We start from the raw sequence: 8,617 nt of genomic DNA on the forward strand, positions 1-8,617 counted from the left end.
AATTTAATTCAAAGGTACTTTAAAAATTAACTTAAAACTTTATTTTAAAAATTAACTTAAAAATTAAATTAAATATATTTAAAAAATAAGAAATTTTTTTATTTGACTATTTTTCTAACAAATACATTGTTGTATATATCTAAATTTGTATATCTAAGTTGTATATATCTAAATATTTAAGTATATATTTAAGTCAAGTAATGTCGATAGAATTAAATACATTTTAATGGATGTCTTCAAATTTGTTGTACAATATATTACAATCCAAGTAAGAAACTGACTTTATTTATCGTTATTTTAATGACAAAATAATGTCATTTCATGTCAAATGACGAAGATTCAGCTTGCTACCTGGAAATGTATACAAAGTCTGAGAGAGTTAAAAACCGTGATTGATCGATAACCTTAAAAAAAATTGCAATCAATCGTAAGATGAGTGAGAATTGAGATTATCGATTTATATCTTTTTTGTAGTAATTATTAAGTAGCAATTAGATCAATTCATTGGGACTCTTTGTAAAAATGTTCTTATCAAGCCGTTTGTGTTGTCTTTCTGCAGTAAATAAATGACTAATACGCGACAGTAAAACGCAACGACAGTAGAATGCAGCAGCTTGCGAATTTCTCCGTTTTTTTCCAAATCGTTTTTCCAATCAAAACCTTCAATTTAAAACGTGAACGATAGTCTTACAATATACAAGGCGCGGTCTCTCAGTATCAATAGTTTTGTTGCTGTGAACTAAGCTGGAATTTTAATTCGGTGGACAATGTAGCGTGCAAAAAGGTTGTCACTTTACCGTAATCGACGCTGTGTGAAAAATAGCTTTTTGTTTGACATTGCTTATGAAGAATGCCGATCGCTTGCTGCCGGGCTGCCGGCGCTATCTTATCTATGCGATACGCGGAAAGTGCCCGAAGAGGCTAACAAAGACTTTACCGATAATATTATTCCCTCCTCCTACACACTTTCTTACTACTGTAATTTATTAACTTTCGAGACATTGATTTGTCAAGATGATAATAACGAGATGTTCGTTTTCGCGGCCATGCCGCGATGCCGAGGCGAAGCGGACAGGCATACGCGCTCGCGATTTAATTACTGTAATCAGTCCCGTGATCCTTCGTTATTCTCGGACAAATGACTCGGTAATTAAACGTCTGAAAATTAACGTGACAAGCAACTATAGAGCAATAGAGCAGCGCGGGAATTATTCAGTTTATGATGTGTGTTAAAATCAAGAACCGCGAACGCGAAACGTCGTCGATGTCTGGCAGATATCCAAAGAACGCATCAAATCAAGTTAAAATAACTTTATTTTGACATTATAAAAGTCAAATTAATGTGATTTTTTATTGCAAAATTTATTGATGTTAAAATAAAGTCATTTTGATTTTTTTTGTTGACTTTTATGTATGTTTTTTGGATGATCAATCGCATAATTTTTTTTCCCTTGGGAGGTACAAAAGAGTGAAAAGTACTGAATCTCCGCGAGAATTTGTTGAAAATTTTATTTAACTTTTTATTTGATTCATTTACAATTATTGTGTTTTCTAGTACGAAGTAAAGAAACACATACATATACATTTTGGATGAAATATTTATTACGGGATAAAATAAAGTTTTATGGAAAATTACATGCCATGACTCATTGTTGAAGAAGAACGGAAAGCGCGCAAAAAAAGCACATGGTTTGAAAAACAATTATGCGATCCGCGTGAGACAATATTTGAGCATTTAGATAACATGTATTAAAAAATATATAGTTAAAAATGACAAATTAAATAATAATTAAAATATAATATTTTTCAAACTATTTAAATCATTTTCGAGAATATAAACTTACAAACTTTACTATAATCTACTATCATATAACTTGTCATGTATGAAAATTCTTGAATGACTTATTATTTCAAACATTATGTTAAATTATATCTTAAAATATTTTAAGATACACTAGAAAAATATCAGAAACTTTTTCCATGAAATGTATCTTTCATGAGCTAGTTTTTCATCAATAATGAATTGGAGTTTTCTGGTTTACTTTTTAAAGAAAATCAAAATTAAGTTTTAAAATCAGAACTTCATTAAGATACTGAATATTTCTTCGGCTATATTTCCTGCCATTTTTCAGATAGCCTCATCAAGCCGTTCTCATTGAGTATATAATCACGTTACGCTTGACAAAAGTCATTTATTGAGAAAAAATTGAGAAGAGTTTTTTGTCCAACTTAATATATACAGCGACTCGCGAAAGATTTGTAATCGCACGCTTCGTCGAAGTCTCGTAACGAACGAATGATTCATGGATGTCACATAAACAAGAATGGACATTTCCATGCCTCGCATGCCTTCCATTTGTGAAGAATGTGAAAGAAAATACGATCTCTGTAAAGGGATGTGATATAGTCAACGATTTCCGGAAGCCACTCGTTACGCGGTCGCGCCTGTCAAGGTTCGCGAGAGAAAGGTGAGAGGAGAGAGAAAAATCTCGGGCGCGACCGACAGTCGACAAATAGAGACAATGATTGGAACTTTCCAGATTTCTTTTCACCTTTTCTGGTAGCTTTTTGTGCCTCCGATCCTTTACCACGTTCCCGTTTCAGCTAAAGGGAACGATTAATTACTGACGCTGATCGTAGCCCGTGTGAATGTCAGGAAATGATCTGGGCAAATGAACGAGTCGCAATTAATGTCAAGGCATTTCTTGCGGTCAGGCGAACGTGAAAGCCAACGGATCGCGACTGTGACTTTAGCAAATTGGGATCTCTAATAATCGATCCTTTTCTATACAGCACAGATATTATGTCAGCGACATTGTAATAATTAGAATATTCCAGTAATATTACAATAACATTGCAAACGTTGTAGTTATATTATTGTATTGTTTCTGTATTGTATGGGTTTGTGACGATGTTGTGTTTTCGACGGATGATGTCACATGTACAGGTCACATGTACTTTGCAGTTCTCTCCCTCACTTTTCTCTGTATAATAAGTTTTTATAAAACTTATTAATCTTCAATGAACTAAATGGAGTGTGACATATCCCAACTAGATGTAAACTTCTATAACTTCTTAATAAGTACTTTTCGCAAATTGCCGTTTTGTGCAACTGAAATGCGACATTGTCTGTCGTACTAAATTAACATACTTATGATAAAGTATAGCCAGTACAGGGCTGAGCATGTATTTGAAATATTTTTATTTGAAAAATAGTATTGGTAAAACAATTGTATTTTATATTTTCTGTTTGTTCGGAATACATGAAAATATTTTGTATTCTGTATTTCAGTATTAACAAAAGATTATGAAAATATTGTATTTTGTATTTCAAATACTAATGATAATCAATCTTATTATTTAAATTACAAGATACAAAAAGCTTTCAATCTTTCGATTTTAAATACAAAATACGTAATACTTTTATGTGATCCGCTAAAATAAAAAATACAAAATACGTTTGTATTGCAATTTGTAGTGCGTTTTAAATAAAAGTATTTCAAATATATATGTTCAGCCCTGAATAGCATGGGGTATGAATTCCATATTAATTTTCTACCTGGTTCGGAAAGAATTAATTTTATACATTATTAAAATTATGATTTGCTTTTATAAAATGAAAAAGTACCAGCAACTATGTTTGCAAACTGCGATCATATTTCCGAAAAGATACAATTTCGAGGAAGTCGTGATTCTACTTGGTAACATATTGACACTATATAATTCAATTATCATTTTATCGCCATTTTTATATCAGTTACTTTATACTTATAATTATTTTTCTTCTCATCAAAATGTATAAAATGTTTATTTTCACATTAACAAGTTACACATGAACCTTTAGGAATCGGTGCTGCAATAATTGCGTGTTTTTTAAAATTAATATGAGACAATCCTCATATAATTAATATCGGTAATTTATTTATTCATTTTTGATGTGAATCTCCACAGCAATTTCTGTAAGTTTTTTAATATCTTTTGACTTTAATATTCAATTATTATATTTAAGGTTGACCATCCAGCTTTCTAACTGGTTATGGGAAATTTTAGGTGTTAGAGTGTAATTACAGAATGAAGATATGTATGAAATTTGTATATCTCGTAGAAGAAAGCTAGAAGCTTAACCGAAACGTTCGATAAATAAATTATCGATATCAATTATACGAAAATTGTTTCATATCAATCTTAAAAATCGCGCAAACATTACAACGATTTCTAAAGGGATTTCCATGTGTAACTTGTTAATTGTTATTTCATTGCAAATATGTTCATTTTCCCTTCAAAAAATCACATTAATAAACAGCTGACGTCTATTTATATAAATCGCCAACGACAAATTAATTTGTATTCGACAGTCAATATATATAATAGTTCCGTTTCACATATTTCATCTTTATTACATATGGAAAGAACAATTTGTTGAAGTTTGCAGATCTTTATCTAGCTAAAGTTTTAGCTAGATATAAATCTGCAAATAATTTTGTTTAGGCTATCAAAATAAATTATTTAGGATTCCTAAGCTGCTAAAATGTCAAAATTTTTGCAGTATTGTCATATTAACGTTCTATATAAAGTTTTAATGATCCAACAAAATTGTTTTCAGATCTGTATCTAACTAAATTTTTAGACACTTTAGTAAATTGTTCTTTCCATGTGCACATTTCTAATAGCAATTTATTAGCGATACGTTAATTGAAGATACGTTAAACTGAAGATATACTGAGCCAATATTGGGCCAACATTTATTAATAATTTGCTACTGTAGAGATCATGTGTGAAACAAGATGTACTTCAATTGGATTTTTCATACCGCGGTTTTCAGATCATCGCGATAACTTAATGGCTGTATTATTCAGAGAGATTACAAAATGACGCATTCAATGATATTATCGACTTTTTCTGAATATTTTTCTCCGCTACATCAACTTTGATACTCGACAATTTCTTATATCGATGAAATAAATCATTTGCGCGTGCAATCGCAAAGATCCGCCGTGATCGATGAAATAATCGTTAATTTGCAAATCGCAGAATAAAAAAAGATCCGATGAATAAAAAAAGAGGTCGATCGAACACGTAACATTTAATCAAGAGTTTAATACGCGGAGGGAAACGCACACCGAAAAAAAAGTTCTGGTAATTGCTATCTAATGTTGAATGAAATAATTCCAATCAAATGTTCGATTAATATAACTGAAAATAATTTTATTTCTATAAATATTTAATAAATATTATCAAAACAATTGGTTACACTATTATATTATATTATATTATGTTTGCTAATATCCAAGTAGCACACAGCGCTTACAAAGCGTTAACAAAGCGCTAAAAAAGCGCATATATAATCGCTTTTTTAATGCTTTGCAAGCGCTGCTGTGCTACTTGGATATTTATACTAAATATTTAGAAAAATAAAATTATTCTTAGCTATATTAATCAAACATTTGATTGGAATTATTTCACTCGATATTTGATAGCTGTTACCAGACTTTTTTCAGTGCCTAAGGCGAGAAACTCGCACGCGAGATTACGACGCGAGATCGTACTTACAGCACATTTTCAACGCGGAGATCATCCTTGAGAGATTAATTATCCTCGAGGAATACGTCACGTTGACGAAGTCTCCTCTTTCCTAATCGCCAATCGTTGAAATCCCGGGGGTTGAAACGACAGAGGCAGCTTTCTTTGCTTTTTTTGGCCCTTCCTACTCGAATAGTCGCCCTTTCGCTTTCAAGGATCACAAAGAGCTCCAAAATACAAAGCTGTCACTTCTCCTTTTTATCTCGTCTTCATCAAATCGTACACACGTGTCGCGAGCGACTGAATCCGGCACCCTCGTAAGTTCGCTTTTATATCTGCATGTGCTACTCGTCGCACATTATCCAGGGTGGGGAACGTAAGAGAAACGCAAAGTACGAACGGCAAGGAGGCGATAAGCCCGATCTCGGCCGTGAATCGACCGCGTGTACGACGTTTTTGAGGTGTACTATAGTACTTTCCCGAACTGTTTTTTCCATACAGCCGTTGAACTTTATTAACGTCGACACGCGACGATAACGCATTGCCTAACAAGGAGGGGAAATACACGCCGATTTCATTATTTCGTATTTTCTATGAGGAAATTTACTATGTTGCGGCGTGTCTTTCGGAGCGAGCGAATTATGAACCAGTTTTCTGACTTTGAGCGGAATCGGCAATCATTTTTCATGAATTTATTCAAATTTTTGTACGAATTGAAAAACGATAGAAAGTCATTTTCTTTACTCTTTAAACTCTTTGGAGTGGAATCTCATTCTAAAGAGAAAATTGAGCCATCAATCTTGCAGGAAAAGAGTAATTCAATTTTTAATCTTTAAGTGTGAATGATTTCAGAATATTCACTCTAAAAGTTTTAGAAAGATTACAGATCTGGAGTCCTTCACAGGGATTATTTGCCTTCGACCACTCATCTTCCGTATAATAATAATCGTCGAACTGACGAATTCTGTTCACGTATTATCTCATGGCGAACGTGCTGACATCGTGATTGTCGGGTTCGCGCATATAAATTCTGATTCATGCAACTCTATTTTTTTTCTGTACTAGCGAAGTTTGATATTGATCGCGATATCGATGTTAATTATCTATTTTGAGTAAGGCCACAAGGCCACTAAATCTGATACATTTTTCAATGCGATGTAAATGATATTTCAATCGTTTGCAACCAAGATAGAATCGACGATCCACGAAGTTCTCTAAGCGTGATTAATATTTAATTAAAAAATTATATTTTTGTAAGATTCTCTGTAAGATCTATAATTCTTAAGTTATATTTTTTAATTTTATATAGAGGTTACAAAAAAAGATGCAGGTAATGATATTGTATAAATAAATTATTTAAAACAATATCTTATAATTGAAAAAGTATGAATTTTATTGAGATAAATGAAGCTTATTTTTATCGCAATTATCTCGTTACTTAATTTAAATCAAATTATTTAATTCAAGATTAATTAAAAACAATATTAATTGTAAAATGATGTATCATGAATATACATATAAACAATCGTGAGAATTAGGGCAAATGAGAGTGTAATGCGATTGTTGGAGCGTGATTAAATAATACTGTTATATATTCAGTGTAGTTTTGAATTGAATATATTTCCACACGAATTTTTTTTCGGCTCTTTTTAGAGTCATCAGCGTTACTTACAGTTCTTCAGAAATATGAAAACATCTTTCATGAATCAATGGCAGCTATTAAAGGATTGAATGATCCTAAATGAAATGCATAAATTTCGTTGTAATTTTATACAATTTTTCATTAAGAAATGAGAGATTACAAGAACAAATATTATAAGAATATCGTTCATGTAGTAAAATTATAACGAAAGAAATTCATGCACTTCACTTAACATCATCCAATTCTTTAGTGGCTGCCATTGATGCATGAGGGATGTTTCCAGCAAACGAGAATAAATTGAAATGAATTGAAATGGATGAATTCAGAAATATTGATTCATGAATGTTAAAATAAATGCTTTTCAATTCTGAATGCATTTTTATTCATTTATAGGAATTGCATGGAACATATCTCTATACTTTTTAATCTAAAAATAATATTAACTTTTTCTATTCACAACACATTGTGACACACATTGTGAATAGTGTTCAATTCAAAATTTTGAATAGGAAATGCAGTTTTTCAATCCAATTGCATCCAATTGAATCTAATTGAATTTAATTAAATCCAAAAAAAAGTATTCGCTATTTAAAATACGCATTCGGATAGAAAAAAATTTCAATCCGTTCTCGTTTCCTGAGTTTTCATATTTCTGCAGACAGTAATGCTAATGATAACTCTAAAAAGAGTCGAAAAAAAAATTCGTATAGAAATATATTCAATTCAAAACTGCACTGAATAACAATATTATTTAATCACGCTCCAACAACCGTGTTACACTCTCATTTGCCCTATAATTCTCACAATTGTTTATTATTTCGAGAATTATAAGGGAATAACAATATTTCCGTCACTAATACATATATATATATATTTGAATATATATTTGAATATACATATATTTGAAAAAGTCATGCGCCTCCTTCGATATTGCGGCTGAAATAGAAAGTTGAGAGCTAGATCGATATACATGAAAACTATGATATTGACGATCGAAAATATAGCTCTGCAAAAACATGCATATTATAAATATAACATACATATATATACCTGCATTTAATGGATGTTATGAAACCTTGAGAATTGCAAATTATGAATATTTTTTTTAATTATCTATTTTTAATGTTTTTAAACTTATTTTTATGTCACAAGAGATACTCCTACAATATTTCTAAAGTTTATTTATATTCAATTATACTATTTAAAAATTTTTTTTATATATGTATTAAAAGAAGTAATCAAACATACTTGACATCTTTTTGTACTTTTTTGAAAAGATAAAAGTAATTTTACAGAATAAAAAAACTTCAAAGGATTGACACGAAATTCACGGGTCATAAACAATCAATTTATCACCACGGTGACGCTGTTTACGTTCGCTTCCGCAACTTCACGCTTTTCACGGCTTAGTATTTTTAATAATACATTTATCGTAAAGTTGATGAACAAAACGAT

Source organism: Atta cephalotes (genome assembly GCF_000143395.1).
Source record: "Atta cephalotes unplaced genomic scaffold scaffold00009, whole genome shotgun sequence".
Lineage (NCBI taxonomy): Eukaryota > Metazoa > Arthropoda > Insecta > Hymenoptera > Formicidae > Atta > Atta cephalotes.